Source organism: Lactuca virosa, chromosome 1 (assembly GCF_052849685.1).
Source record: "Lactuca virosa cultivar CGN04683 chromosome 1, Lactuca_virosa_CGN04683_v6, whole genome shotgun sequence".
In the NCBI taxonomy this organism is placed as follows: Eukaryota; Viridiplantae; Streptophyta; class Magnoliopsida; order Asterales; family Asteraceae; genus Lactuca; species Lactuca virosa.
Genome location: NC_136426.1, coordinates 233,086,447 through 233,103,123, shown reverse-complemented (window position 1 = coordinate 233,103,123; position 16,677 = coordinate 233,086,447). Strand labels below are relative to the sequence as shown.

Below are 16,677 nucleotides of genomic sequence, written 5' to 3'. Positions count from 1 at the left end.
TTTATCTGCTTCGAGATCATCGGTACGAGTGATAAGCTGAGCATTGGTGGCCTCAAGATCAGCAATACGAGACTCATGCTGACTGATCATGAGGTCTTTCTCAATTTCTGGTTCAGCACACCAATCTCCTCTCTCAGCTCGGGCACTGACACATCATCATCTCCAGATATACTCTCCTCAAATGATATTCCTTTTTCGCGGGAGGAGTGAGTTGGACTTAAATTCTGGGCCAGATGCATGGCTAGCCTCTCAGAGGCAGCATCATGATAAGGCCTTGGAGGAGACAAACTTAGGCCAGCAGATGAACCACCAGCTTCATTAGTAGAACTGGGGCCTTCTTGAATGGGCACAGATGAGGAAGGGGCACCAGTTGTAGATGGAGGAGTCTCTGTGGTTTGAGTTGGGTCAGGAAAAATTACTCCCACCCTTGGATCAATTCTGCGTCTTTTCATCGGGGGCTGGGAGGTCAGGACTGTCTGGGTATCACTTGTAATTGGCTCGGATGTAGGAACCACATTATCAAGGGGAGGAATCCCTGATGATGTGTCCTTTTGAGTTGAAGAATCAGCCACTTGAACGATAACCGGAGGCTCAACTTCTCGATCGTCAGCTTTCTCCCTTATCTACGGTGTTTGATTGGCACCATCATCGATATCGTTGAGGAAGTCATCGAGGTTTTCATTTGACAAAGGGTGCTCAAGTCCAGTAAACTGCATCGAAACATCATCTTCGTCGTAACCGGACAAATCAAGATCTTCATATTCATCCTCTCCTCCTTCACTGAAATCACTTTGAACTATCACATCTTCAAGATCATGATCTTCAGCAACAATGGTGGATGGAGTAACAGTTTCTTCCTCATGGTATGATGTATCGATAACATCGTCATTCACGTTTGCATGTGCTGACGATGTTTGATCAGTTGACATTTGATCAGACGACCCATGGGATTCTGAAGATTCTGACAGCTCAGCAAACTTTCCAAATTTTACAAGAGGGTACTTTCCGTGAAACATTATTTTCCCCTTACGGTTCTGCTTGATGAGGCTCACAATGTTTGGTCCGAAGGCTTTCAAGTCAAGTGTTTCTCCTGTCTTGACCAGATCGGGAAATAGGCTGTTGATGAAGATTTGAATAAATCTTGGATAGAGCAGGAATTGATCCTTCGACTTCTTGTTAGCATTAGAAATCATCTCCTCCAAGATAAACCTTGAGAAGTTGAAGTCAATCCCAGCAGCCAATGCAACGATCTCCTGAGTATTTCTCGAGGATATTTCGTTTGAACCACCCTTTCTCCCAGATACACAGTTGACAAAAATGTGGGCTAGAAACCTCCAGTAAGGAGGTAACAGCTTCTTCAGGGTAGGTGGAAAGACTCCTTCGTATCCCATCTTCTCGAGATACTCATCAACCAGTCTCAGATCTATATCAGTCGGGAAGGTAGCTTTGTCATCAATGTTCAAGATATCTCTGATGACTTGCTCAGAGATAACAACTTTGCATCCTCTGACAGAAGCTTCAATTGTCGTTGATACATTTTCTCCATTCTTCACGCTTGCAGATCTCTAAAATTCGTTGATCAGATTCAGATAAATGACTGGATTCCAGGTTAGTGCAGTGAATATGCAGCATTCCCTTAGCCCGTGCATCATTGATTTGAATTCGTTGTGTGCTACTGGAGGATCATCAAGAAGAATGGACACGTTGTGACTTTCTGCAACTTTGAGACTTGCCATTTTATCTGCACAAAACAAGACAGGTGATAAAACATTTGATTATAACAAATTAAAATTATTTTCTCAATTATGTCAATTAATTTTGGCCATTTTAATTTAATTTTATTAGTCAAACATGGGTTTTCGGTGAAGACAGTTAGACCGAAAACTCATGGACCGAACACTGTGAAGACCGAAAGCCACATTGGACCGAAAACAGCTTCGACCGAAAGCCGTCCAAGCCGGCAACAACCTACAAACTCCGTGAGAAGAAGCTTGACTATATAGCAATGGCGCCCACATTTTATGTTGGTTCGGAGGCTGGGCTCAAGAAGCTTGATGAATACCTATTGTCTCGCAGTTACATCACAGGGTATCAAGCTTCAAAGGATGATCTCACTGTTCATGCAGCTTTCACAAAACCCCCATCACCCCAGTATGTGAATGTATCTCGTTGGTTTACTCATATCGATGCCCTTTTGAGGATTTCTGGTGTGTCTGCTGAAGGCAGTGGTGTTGTTGTTGAGGGATCCGCTTCTTTCCCAGAAGAAGCCATTGCAACTCCTCCTATTGCTGATACAAAGGTTGTAGCTGATGAAGATGAGGATAGTGACGTGGATCTTTTTGGTGAGGAGACTGAGGAGGAAAAGAAGGCTGCTGAAGAACGTGCAGCTGCAGTGAAAGCATCTGGGAAAAAGAAAGAATATGGGAAGTCTTCAGTGTTGTTGGATGTGAAGCCTTGGGATGATGAAACTGACATGCAAAAGCTTGAGGAAGCTGTTAGAAGTGTTCAAATGGAGGGCTTGCTATGGGGTGCATCAAAGTTGGTGCCAGTTGGATATGGTATTAAGAAGCTCCAGATTATGATGACAATTGTGGATGACCTGGTGTCTGTTGATACAATCATTGAAGAAAGGCTTACTGCAGAGCCAATTAATGAATATGTTCAGAGCTGTGATATTGTGGCCTTCAATAAGATCTAATTTCTGCTTGATTTGGTGGGACAGAAGAAAGATGCAGGAGGATGGTTTTGTGGAGTTGTTATTTATGTAGTTTGCAGTTGTGTTGATCATGAGGGATCCCTGTTGTTAGTGGTTCTATCAGTGTTGACCTTTTGCTATATATATATGGTTATGTTTGTGTTGATCAAAAAAAATAAAATTGAAAACTAAAATTTTTGGTTGAAAATGGATTTTGAAAATAAAGGAAATTGATTTTTGGGTTAATAATGTAAAATTAGCGAAATTAGGTGCGAAATGGTGTCTTTATGAATTAAAAAGAGAAGGGATATAACATCTAGCAAGCTAGATGAGTTGGAGGTGGCGCTGGTTGATGAATGGGAGGGCGTGAATTCGATTCCTGGCCACTCCAAATTCGTTCCCTTTTTTTAATGGAGGATCTGTGCGTAGCGCTTTCACTTGGTGGTTGGCTTGGTTCTCGATCATTACAATGAATTTCTTGATGAGGTCAACGATCCCAGCTTTGTTAGACAGAAAGAAGACCCACGTGAAACGAGAGAAATCGTCTATCACAACGAGACAATATGAATTTCGGTTGATACTGAGGACGTTGACCGGACCAAACAAGTCCATGTGCAAAAACTGGAGCACTTGATTAATGGAGTTGACCTGCTTTGGCAGATGTGGTTTCCGATGGTGTTTGCCTTGAGCGCAGGAAACACATTTTTCAAAAGTAATAAAATCTATGACAGGCAGACCGCAGACCATTTCGTTCTTAGCAAGCCGGTTCAGGTTCTTTGCATTTGCATGGCCAAGTCGACGATGCCACAACATTGCGTTTTGTTCCGAGACTCTGGAAAAGAGACAAGTGACTTCATCGGGTACATTACTGTTCATGTTAATATAGGCATTCCCATCCCGCTTAGATTTGACTAGAATCCACTCCTCCGGAATGACAATGCCTGGCTTTAAGATTAGACATTCTTTATCGGTGAAGTGTGTTGAGAAACCCTTGTCACAGATTTGAGAAACGCTCAACAGACTGTGCTTCAGCTCAGGAGCATAGTTGACATTCTCAAAACTGAGCACTCCGTTCGTCACCATTCCTTTTTGCATTATCTTTCCGCCTTCTCCGCCCGCGAAGGAGACATACCCCCCATTAAATGTCTGAATGTCATGCAGTTGGGAGATATCTCCAGTCATGTGCCGGGAGCAGCCGTTGTCGACATACCATGGTCTGACGACATTCCTCCGCAACTGTCCCTGCACGATGAGCGGAATTATTTAGATTTGGGGACCCACGTCATTACAGTCCTGGGTTAACCCTTAACATTCACAGATTCATCTTTTAATTTCTCTTTTGATTTTTCTTTTTCAACAGGTACAGAGGATGATAATGACTGATCAGATTTTAATTTTAGAATCCATTGATATTTAGGTTTTGAAACAACTTTCTTTTCAGTTTGTTTCGAGCTGGTGGATTTTATACTCGAAGAGTTTGAAGATCCAGACCTACTCTTTGACGAAATCGACTTTGGCTTAGCTTGGGTCGATTTTGGCAAACTGTTTGTGAATTTATTGAAAACTTGTTTGTTCTTTTGAAAACCTGCCATTTTCTTGTTTTGATTTGCTTTTCAGTCATCATCTTGAGAGCGAGTTCTGGAGGATTTTCTAATTAAAGGTCGTCCTCTAGACTCATTCTCTCCTCTTTTAGACATGTGATGCACAAACATTCGATTTAAACAATTTCTGGCAATATGACCTACAGTACCACAATTGAAGCAAATTTGTTTATTATCATTGGATTGGGTACTGCTCTTGTCAGATTTCTGGTTTTTATTATCTTTTCTAGCATTTTCACATTTGCAAGAACAAGCACAAGCACCAGATTGTGTAGCAAACGTGGAAGATGTAGAAGCATTCAAATCAGATTTAGCAACTCTATCAGAAACAACACCATTGTTTTCAAAATTATCAGTCTGAAACAACACACCACCAGAAACAAAAACATTAGTGTTTGAATTTAACATAGAATCATCACAAAATTCAACACCAAATTTAGACACAGAGTTATTCGACTCAGACTTTTCAGCTTCTGGCTCCCCTTGAACTACTGACATATCTGCACTTGAGGTAGAAATGTTAGTATCCAAAATTTTATCATTTGAGCATGTTGCTTGTTCAGAAGCATGCTTTCCATAAACTAAGAAAGGTTCTCTATCAATCTCATCTTGAGATAGAGGAATGACATTATAGGTATGATTGAATGGAGGAGGGACACTCTCAAAACTAATCCTACTTTCTTTTGGTTTCCACATGTAATGTCCTTCCACTGCATCTGTCCCTCTATCATTTTTGCAACTACTTCACTTGACCCATCGAATTTATTAAAAATAAATTCAGTATTTTCAAGACGATTTTTCAATGAATCAAGTTCAGCGGTCACAGCAGTAAATTTTCTTTTGAGATGATCATAGTTCTCGCATTTGTTGCTGTAATCCTCTTGTAATTTCTTAAAGTCCTTTGTTTTATTCTCTAATTGTGTTTTTAAAGGCTTTTGATTTTTCCTAAGTGTGTAACCCTCATACTTAAGGTCCTCGTTCTCTCTCTTGATTAATTCAATTTGGTCACGTAAGAATTTAACAGTCTTAATGCAAGATTGAGAGCAACCAAGTTCACTGACCTTGGGTTTGGCTGGCTCAAGAGTAGTTTGCACCATGAACGCGAACTGAAGATTCATCATCTCTTCTTCTGGGTCTCTCTCTGCTTCTTCTTCCACACCATCCTTGATCTGGGCAAGATGTGCATTTTCAGGTCCTGAAATATTCAGAGCCTGAATTTGATCTTCCCAATCAAAGGATTGGGCCACCATTGCCAAGTTAGCAGTCTGATTGCTTGAAGAAGATCCCTTGTTGACATAGGTCACCGGCACCATGGTTCGATCAGAATTCTCTCTTCAGTCTGGCTTTGGACACTCCCTTGCAAAATGCCAAGGCTCATGACAATTGTAGCATCGCAGCTTCCCTTTGTTGAACCCCACTTTCTTGTCAGAGTTCACACTCCAATTGTTCTTTCCGGTTTTCTTGGAAAATAGCTTTGCCCTAAAAACAGCCATGACCATTTGCCAGGTGATGTCCATCTCCTCTACATCCTCTGGATGGATCTGGTCTAGGTCAGCAAAAGATAGTTGTGGGGAAAGCTCTCCGGCCACAAAAGCGTTGTAACAGTTCACCAGACCAGTGGCGAGGGCCATATTTTCTTCCTTCTCTTTCAATGATGAAGCTTGAGAACTGAATCCATGAGATTGAACGGGTGCAGCTGTGGATGAACCAACACTAGAACCAACTTGTTGAGATAAAGTTTGAGGTTGAGGGACTTGAATGTGTTGCGTTTGAGGGATCACGTGTGAGGTAGGCTGATGAGTCACATAGGGTTGAACTTGTGAAACATGAGAAACTGAAGGAGCTTGAGGGGTTGAAAAGCTTGAGAAAGCTGTGTTGTTGGTGGTTTGAATCCCAAGATTTGCTGTGGAGTATGAATTGACATGGTTAATCTCCCTCTGCTTGTCATCGAGATCGCAAGCCTTAATGATTGCCATTGTTTCTACCAAACTCAAACGGTTCAAATCTTTGGTCTTTTTAATCACTGAGAAATTCATATTCCAAGATTTTGGCAGAGAGTTTAGCAGCTTCTTGTTGATCTCAGATCTTGTAACCATAACACCAGCAGAGCTCATTTCTATGGTAAGTGTAATAAACCTTTGCAACTGATTCTCAAGTGTTTCTCCCAAGACATGGTTAAACATATTAAACTTTTTTCGCAGCATGTCTTGACGACTCTGTTTCATGTCTTCATTGCCTTCATAGACTTCAATCAGTGCTTCCCATAAGGCCTTTGCTGAAGTGTACTCACGGAAACCTTGAGAAATTTCCGGAGATAATGCCATGGTAAGTATATCAAGAGCCTTTTCCTGTTCCTCGACTCTTTCAAAATCATCGTCAGTGTAATTCTCAACTTGCTTATCCATTACTGTGCCATCTTCCAATGTTGTTGTGATGCGGATTGGACCTCTCAAAATGCTTCGCCAAATCTTGAAATCTTTCATTTTGATGTACTTTTCAATCCGATATTTCCATTCTGGAAATCCTTCCGCGGATAACAGTCGGGGAATTCGAGAAGTGGTTCCCATAATTGCATCCAATTCATGGTGAGCTGACATGCTTTGAGATTCCATTTTTTTTTAATTTTTGTTGTTTTTGTTTTTGTTGTGTTGTTTTTTAAATTTTTAATAAAAATTAACTTGAAAAAAAAATCAAAAGATCAAATAGAATGGGTTTTCGGTTGATGTGTGTGACCGAAAATCAAAGAATTCGGTATGATGAAAGGATAAGGTTTTCGGTTGAGAGATGATGACCGAAAACGATGAATTCGGTTGAAAGAGGGTTTTCGGTTTAGGGTGATAAAGGGGGTTTTCAGTTTATGAAGATTAAGAGATTTCGGTTAATGAGTGGTGCTCGGTTTCTGAAGGTTGAGAGGTTTTCGGTTGAAGAACAGTTTTCGATTGATGAAGATTCAAAGGTTTTCGGTTGAAGAACAGTTTTCGGTTTTTGAAGATTTAATTCGAAAACTAATAGATTTCAATGAAAAACTTGGTTTTCTGATTCGATTCTGATTTCCACGCAATGAGAATACCAAATGAAGCTTCAAAACACACTGGACCTGACAGAAATTGGTTGAATATATGTTTTCGGTTTATGAAGATCCAACCGAAAACAGTGAGAATTCAATGAAAAACTGATTTCCAGGCAGATTTTAATTCCACACGATGCAACATCTGATCTGATCTTCAAAACACTAGCAAACAGTAAGTTTCTAGACACCGAGAACGTGAAGAACATAGCTGTGAAAAATCGAAAAGCTGAAGAACACACTTGATTGACACCAGATTTGCTTTGATACCAATTGTAAGGTCCTTGAAAGAAGGATCTTCACCAGTGATCAATCAAGCATAAGAAATAAAGAAGAAATGGAGTAGAAGATGGAATGAAACTTGAGCTTGCATACAATTCACACAAGGAAATGTCTGATACAACTCAAGGACCGAAAACTGAAAAATGAACAACTCTTAGATCTGACAGCCTGACATCCTATATATACCCACAAGGACCGAAAACAGTTTTCTGTCAGCAGACCGAAAACTGGTTTTCGGTCACACCTTAACCGAAAGCTTCCTAGACCGAAAACATCAAACATATACAAAAGACTCCAAAATACAAAGACAAATGCCCTAACTCATCTATACATTTGATGCCTAGCCCAAACCATATATATTGACCCTTCAAATAACTAGGATCCTGAAAAATTTGGTTCCTGTAAATAGTCTCAAGGTAAAACTCTTTCCGTAAGTAACAAACCATCTTCAATAAGTAACCTTTTAAAGTCAACTTAAAGATTAGAGGTCTGATAATCAAATAATATTCGTCTGGGATCCTGAAATGTTTGGGATCCTCAGACTTTACTTAGAAAAAGTTTTAAAGTTTTTCAAAAATAAGAATAGATTAAACCTGGTGATCTTAGGAAAAATATAAAGTTATGACTTCCCTATCTTCGTATGATCCTGATGCTATCATGCAAAAGGATGTTTACTTTAGAAGTTCGTTGGGAAGGATCCTCATTTAACTTCATCTTAGCAAATTTCAGGAAGGATCCTTTATTGAAATGAACTTTAAATTGAGGAAAGTCTTTGCATGATGATGCTATAAACTTGTTTACTTTTTAAGAAGTATCCCATCTTTTGATAACATGCTAATGTTATGACTTTGCAGCAAGTCTCTGGGAAAAATCCCAATTCAAGGTAACACGTTAAAGTTACAAACCATAGTGAATCAATGGGGAATATCCCAAATCGTATGATAACATGAAAATGTTATAAACTTTATGTATTTTACTGGGAAGATCCCAACATGAGATAACATGCCAATGTTATAAACCTTATGTATTTTCTGGGGAAGATCCCAACTTGAGATAACATGTAAATGTTATTAACAGTATGTATTATATGGGGAAGATCTCAAATTGAGATAACATGTAAATGTTATTAACCTTATGTGTTATATGGGGAAGATCCTAACTTGAGATAACATGTAAATGTTATTAACCTTAGATTTAAACTTTAGGATCTCAACTTATGTTAAAAAATGAGAGGGTTACCAAGCCACTAAAGCGTGAAATGATCCCCTCATTCACATCCCATAGTTGGATATCGTGCCTCCAAGCAAGGTGTATAAACATTAACTCATGTGAAAGAGGTAATTAACTTTTTAAACCTTACATGGGATTAAGTACGCTTAATCGTAGGAGAGATGATCAATCTCTATTCTTGGTAGATTCATATTGTGAATTGTTGGATGTTTGCAGTCATGGGACTCTTATGTGCCAGTGGTCCTTTGAATATCAGGATCATTGAATATTCATCTGTCAAGATCCATGGACGTCAGGATCCTTAAGTGTTAGGATCCTTAAGCATCATGATCCTTAAGCTTCAAGATCCTTCATTTCCTGCGTGCATCAAACGTTAGCTAGGGCTAACGCCCCTCCGATGCTTAAGTTAGTAAATATATTTGAAGATAATAATGGAAAATGAAGGATAAAAGGTAAATACCATGTGTACCTCGAGTGTGTTGGTGAACGAATAATCTTACTTATGAAATAGGCTTTGAGATTTATAGCATTCCATCTAGGGTGGCCAGCCAATATGCCCCCTTTCCTGCTTCTGCATCTATGAGATATGGCCCTTCTCATTTAGGTGCCAGTTAGCTGCACTAGGATCCTTGGTATTTTGGAATGTTTTCCTTAGTACTACGTCTTCTGTTTAAAATCTTCTGACTTTCATATTTTTATTTTACGCCTTGGTGATCCTCTATTGATGAGCAACAATACATATCTTGGGAAGATCCCTATTTTCATCTATAGTGTCAAGATCCTGGGCCAGGATCATGTTGTTTTCCTCTTGGTTTTGAAGTAGGTATTTTGTTGTTGGGATCACCAATTCAGTGGGAATCATTGCTTTCGTTCCGAACACTAATGAGTATGGGGTTTGGCCCATAGCTACATTGGAAGTGGTCCTATCTACCCATAATATAAAAGGAAGTTCTTCTGCCCATCTTCCTTTCCTCTCATCTAGCCTGTTCTTCGAGTTATTGACTATGATTTGATTTCTGGATTCTGCTTAGCCGTTGGTTTGAGAGTGGACAGGAGTAGACATTACCATCTTGATTCCCCAACTTGTGCAAAAGTCCTTTGTCCTTTTTCTTATGAATTGGGATCCATTGTCGTAGATAATTTTTGCAGGGATCCCAAACCTGGTCAAGATGTTATGTTTGATGAAGGAAACTACCTCTTTGTCTCTTACTTGGACCGAAGGCTTCAGCTTCTATCCATTTTGAGAAGCAGTCAGTCATCACTAGCATGAAGACCTTTCCTCCAGGGGCTACTGGCAATTTACCCACTATATCCATTCCATATTTCATGAATGGCCAAGGGGAGATGATAGGATGTAGAGGTTCTGCTGGTCGATGCAATATGTTGCTATGTATTTGAAATTCATCACATTTCTAGGCATGAAGGAAGAAATCTTTCTTCATGGTTGGCCAGTAGTATCCCGTCCTTAATACTTTGGAGCATAAGGATCTGCCCCTGTGTGGTTGTCGCAGTTTCCTTCATGTATATCTTTTAGGACCTCTGTAGCTTCATGATCTTCTAGGCACCTAAGGTATGAACTTGATATAGAATATTTTTATAACTTACCTTGGATTATAACAAACCTTGAGATCCTCGTTTTGAATGCCCTTTCTCTTTTCTCTTCCTTAGGGATCGTGCCATTTCGGGGGTATTCATTAATGGTTTGGATCTAGGATCCTGAGGTTGGATAGGGATCCTTGATGTCGAGATCCTTATGCTGAATTATCGAATAGGGATCTTCGATTGTGGTGACATCTGTCGTTTCCACGTGATTGCTAGGATCCTTTAGTCTCTTGGTAGGATCCTCAATTTTTGAGACTAATACGTAGGTTATAGGGATCCTGGTTTCTGGCAAGATCCTTAAGGAAGATCCTAGATTGGCTAAAGCATCTGCTTCAGCATTGTCTTCTCTAGGAACCTGGTTTAGGTTAAATGTTTCGAATTCCGAGGCTAGGTTTTTGAGGATCTGGAGATATAGTGCCAAATTCTCTCCTTTCACTACATAAGATCCATTGAAATGGTTAGTTAATAATAAAGAATCGAAGAATACCTGAAGATCCTTGATTAGAAGATCTTTGGATAGCTGTAGTCCCAAGATTAGTGCCTCGTATTCTGCTTCGTTGTTGGTTACATTGAATTCACAACTGATTGCTTGGGGTAGGATGTCCCACTATGGAGATTTTAGTATGATCCCCAAGAAATTTCCTCTTTGGTGTGATGCTCCATCTGTGAATAGAATAGCATCCCTCTTCCCATGTTCTCTTCTTCTAGAAGTTGTTTGGATTCTATTTTAACTTCAGCTCTTAGATCATCACTAAAGTCAGCCACAAAATCTGCCAATGCTTGGGACTTTATGACGGATCTTGGTTCGCACTTTATGTCGTACGTGCTTAACTTCACAAACCATTTTGCCATTCTTCCTGACATTTATGGTTTTCTCATAACACTCTTAATTGGATAGTTAGTTCTTACAATTATAGGGTGTGTTTCAAAATAATGTCTAAATGTTTTGGTCAAAAATTACACAAGTACTAATCAACCAAATTGAATGAGAGGCTGTGATGTTCTTGTTGTGTAATATCAAATGGTAAAAGAAAGCGACACAATGGTTTACAAGGAAAGCCCTTAATCCTTGCTAGGATATCTGACATAAAACCTTGGGAGGTGATAATGATCAGCTGCCTTGATGATTTTAGTGATATAAAATAAAGATTATAGTGAGTTCTTAATAAGAACGAGTAAAGAAATTCATAGACTGAGCTTAGACTAAAGAACAATGTGTTGTGTGCAGATTACAAGTTCCAATTTATAGTCTAATCTAGCCAACAAGATGTGATATTTCTGGGATCCTCTATGACTAGCTTCATGAACGTTATTTGACCAAGTATTACGGGTCTTTAGCATAGTTGAGATGATTCTTCGCTGAGAATTGGTCTTCTCTTGACTACTTCTGCACACGTGTTAGTTATAGACAAAATATGACCGTTATAAATATTAATAAAAATAATAACGGTAATTAGTCAGCATCCTGATGTAGCTTAGGATCCTGTATATTTGAGGATCCTGAATATCGTAAGGATTCTGGCCCAAGCAGTTGCCCAAGTTATTCCTAAAACTATCGGGGTTAGTTATGAAAATTTTAAAGGAATAACTTAAAGTAAATAGGTAAAAGGAATTTGAATTTAGTATTTAAGGGATAAGCCTTATCTTTATCGAGATCATCGAGAAATGGTCAAATCATCTCCGTCATCTTTTTCTAGCTATAAATGAGGGCTTTCGGTAACTCCTCTTTCTTACTTTTCCAAGTCGCCATCATCTCGTTGTGAAGGTAATCCTTTTTTCCTTTCATTCTTTCTTCCGTTGTTTTGATTTTCCTTGTCATGGCTAAGAAAATTAGTCTTTCTCGAGCTGGCATTGTTATTCCTTCGGAGAACGATTTTAATGATCAAGGAATCTTAACCTATGACAAGGTTTGTTCTTTTGACAATGAAGACATGGAATCGTTGAAAGCCATTGGGTCTTTCCCTTCTGATGTCGTTTTTCATCCTTTCGAGGCCACCGTTCAACCTGTTTTTGTGTCTCCAACGTGGGTTTGGTTTCCTGAATATCCATTCACTCTAAATTTAACGTATCCTTTTACTAGTATTGTTCGTGATTTCTTTTTGTGTACCCAAATCTCCTATATCCAAACTATGCCTGTGGTTTGGAGGATCCTCTTTTGGATTGATCGCCTGAATCAGTCCAAAAATATGGACATTGGATTACCTAAGTTGGCCTCCATCTATGATCTTTCTACTTTTGGTTCTTCTCGTTTCCTGTTAAGAGTTAAGACAAATGAACCCCACCTCATTCTGAAATCTAAACAAAACAATGGCGCTTGGAAAGAAACATATTTCTTCGTGAGACGCGATTCGATTCTTGAGGGGGATTCCATGCCAATATCATAAATTAAAAAGGGTAGGAAATTTTTTTTGATATCAAGGATCCTAAAATTTACTTCCCTTATTTTGTTTGTTTTGATGCAACGTTTAGGTTTGAGGAGCTTATTCCTGCCGCTGGCGAATCTGAGGAAAAGATATCCAAATTCCCCACACTTCCTGTAGTAAGAGGTCGTTCAGGCTTGAATATTCTCGTCTTCATGAGGGTTCCTCCACTACTACTTCTATGGCCATTGGTAACATTATTTTTCTTGAATATCTCTTTTTATAGGATACTGACTTGATAGGGATCTTTGGCAGGTTCTATGACTACCCGGTCCAAGGCCCGCTTTGGTTTGGCAGATCTTGAAGATGATATGACCAGTGGTTTAATCAAAGCTAAACAGAAAAAGGTGCCATTCTCCCTCCTCCCAAGAGATCTCATATAGATCTTACGGTTAAGGCTTTAGGATCCCGAAAACGAAAGACTTCTGAGGTTGTAGACTTCAGCTTAGAGAACCTTAGCATCGAGGATACTCTCAGGAAGTTGTCTTCATTTTCTCAAGTTATAAGAAATCCGCATAGACATTATTCATATTAATCTATCATATTTGTTATTTTTCATACTGATGTTTATGTTTCTTCCAGGTCTTCACTCATGTTTCTCATGTTACCAACGACCTTAGGGTCAGTGTTGATAAGCCGAGTTTTTGCTAAAAGAGTAGGAGAAGACATGGAGGGTCACCAACAAGGATCTTCTCCAAAGGGTGGAGTTGTTGAGAAAGCAGAAAATCGAAAAGGAAGAAGAGCATCTTGCGGATCTCGAGGAGGTGATTGCTGATGCAAAGACGAGCGCTGCAATAGCTATTCTGCAGGCTAAGATCAAGCTGGCTGAGGATCTGGAAAATGCGACTTCCTGGGACGTGGAGGGACAGCGTGAGGCGTTGGCGAAGCTGATCGATAAGCCTGTTGTCGCCAATTAGGATCTTGTTTTGATGTTGACCGGAATAGGGGAGAAGAAGGTCACGACCGATGATGACCAGACTAAGTTATAGGCCTGCAAAAAATTTGTTTGAGTAGTTTTTTCTTTTGTTAGCGATGTAAGATAATTAACCTTTTGGTTGTGTTGATATGCAATTCTTTTTTCTTTTGAATGATATGGTAGCATTTTTCTTTTACATCTCTCTTATGGTTTTTCTGCATGGCTGATTGTCTTCGAGTTTCTCTTTAAGCTTCACGAGTCTTTGAATTTTGGAATTTACTGAGGATAAATTCCACCTTAGGAGATAACTTTGGTTCAATGTTGGGAGTGAGGTCCCTTACCAACGAAGGTCGATGAGGATCCTTACTGTCAGAGATCCTAAAAAATAAGGATCTTGGATCTTGTAAGGGAAATTTCTCCTTAGGATAACCTGTTTAGATTTATAGACTTAGATAACATGTTAATGTTATATTCCGGGGTGGATCCCCACTTGTGATATAATTTATTGGATAGGTAACATGAAAATGTCACAATTTGATCGTATTCTCTGGGGAACATTCCCAACGGGTGACAACATGAAGATGTTATAGACCTTATGTAATTTATGGGGCAAAATCCCAATCTTTGATAACATGAAAATGTTATAAACCTGGAGTAATCACTGGGATAGGTTCCCGATTTCTGGATAACATGAAAACGTTATAAATCTTAAGGATCTCAACTTGTGTTCAAAGATAACAGGGTTGCCAAGCCACTGAATCTTGAAATGATCCCCTTACCTATATCCCACAGTTAGATATCATGCGTCCAAGCGAGGTGTATAAACCTTACTTCATGTGAAAGAGGTAATTAGCTCTTTAAACCTTACAGGGAATTAAGTATCCTTAGGCGTGGGAGAGATGATCAGTCTCTAGCTTGTGCACATGCTAGTTTAGAGATTACATTGTTAAATATGATGGACTTTACCAAGTATTGAGATCTTTATGTGTCAATTGTTGGATTAGTGTCTAAGTGCATAACTATAATTGGTATGTACTTGACCCGATTGGCATGGTCCATTTGGGTTGCATGGTATCAGAACAATTTGGATAGACTTTTGTGAGAAAAGGATATTTATGAGTTGTTAATATATTATAAGTTCTAATATATTAATATGAAATCATATTATTTAATTAGTATTGACCAAGAATTAATTTGGGATTAATTTTGTGATCAAAAGGAGACTAATTAAATATATGGGGATTGATTGTGTATATCATTAATTCTTATATATGTGGGCTTATGGTCCATAGTTCTTCATGTTGGGCTAAACCCATGGATACTCCATGGAGGTTTTAACCCATGGAGCATGGAGAATATGGAAAGACATGAGTTACATGGTGTAACCCTAATAGCCACAATATATAAGGACCCCATGGATCAAGAAATTGGCACTAAGGTGTGTACACATGAGGGCTAGCCGATTTGAGTATAAGAACCTTTTCTCCCAAGTTATTCCAAGATGTTGGTGATGTTGTGTGATACATTTGAGGTGTCACACTTGAGGCTCTAGGCTCTTAAGCTCCATGGAATCAAGCTACAACAAAAGGTATGTATTCTAACTTGTTTTATTACCCACGTATCAAAGATTGTATGCTAGTTAGGATAAAAGCTTGGAATATTGAATATTTGCGCGTATAATAGAGAAAAGATAGATCCAAGGTTTATAGGGTTGCATGTACACCATAGGAGTGTAAGAATGCTCAAAGGGGGGGGTATAAGGTTGTTTCCTATAATTGTATGCTAGTTAGGATAAAACCTTGGAATACTGGTGGAGGGTCGTTAGCTGCACGGGTATGACAAGGACTATAATTCTCCCTTCATTATAAGTATAATGATAAATATAAAGTAGCTAAACCTTTTTTAAATTCCCAATATTAGTTACTTTAGGAAAATGTGAATTTGATGCTAACCCATGAAATTAAACTTTGCACTTTGCTTAAGTCGTTAGTGGAGCGCGTGTGGTTAACCGGCATGCTAACTTGGATTTAACAAGGTAGGAAAATTGTAACTTAATGTTTATCATAGGATCGGTGGAGCGCGTGTGGTTAACCGGCACTACGATTAAGGGATAAATATTAAGGGTACCAAGTATATTTGCGTGGTTATTCACACCTTGTTTTGTGATCCTCGGAATCCCAATCACAAAATTTGAGAGGGCACAATCGAGATTGAAACATGCCATTGAAAAGTTCAATGAATCTCAAAAGATCTAGGAATTTCAAATCCAATTAAAACCTAATAAATATTTCGTTTTTTATGGTGGAAATTGGTGAATCGTCATTCACCTACCTTCAAATATTTTATAGCTTGGATTACGGATCCCTCTTCCAAGTTATAAAAGTATTGTGTTGGGTCCTAGCATTAATATTTCATATTGGGTGTTATATTAAGGACTTAAATCAACTGACTTGAATATCTCCCATATTAGATGTCTGGTTTAGACATCTATGATCTTCCCAAATCACTTGGAACAAGCTTTCCTAATGAATATGATGTCCCGTGGTCGGATAATGGAAATCATACTTCACTTCCTCCACCTCCTCCAATTATTCTCCCTAACCCGCAAGTTCAAGGCCACTCAAGCCCTATTGGCAAGCAAGGTATATATGTGCTCACATCTTGGAGATGAAGTCACATATTGACAAGCCGGGAGAGTTGGGTGTCAAAGTCTTGAGAAAGTTGATTCTTCAATCACTTTCTAAGTCACATAGTGAGTTTCCTTTGGGACTACTATGTAACATACTATGACATGACCCTTAATGATCTTATCTATTTGCTTTGTGCTGCTGAATCAACTATGATTTAGTGCACTTATAAAGCAA

General features: G+C 39.0%; 1 pseudogene; it reads left to right on the top strand.

The window, feature by feature from the left end:
- The first annotated feature begins 2,000 nt into the window (after positions 1 to 2,000).
- On the top strand, positions 2,001 to 2,844 carry LOC145165279 (elongation factor 1-delta 1 pseudogene; annotated as a pseudogene).
- The last annotated feature ends 13,833 nt before the right edge of the window (positions 2,845 to 16,677 follow it).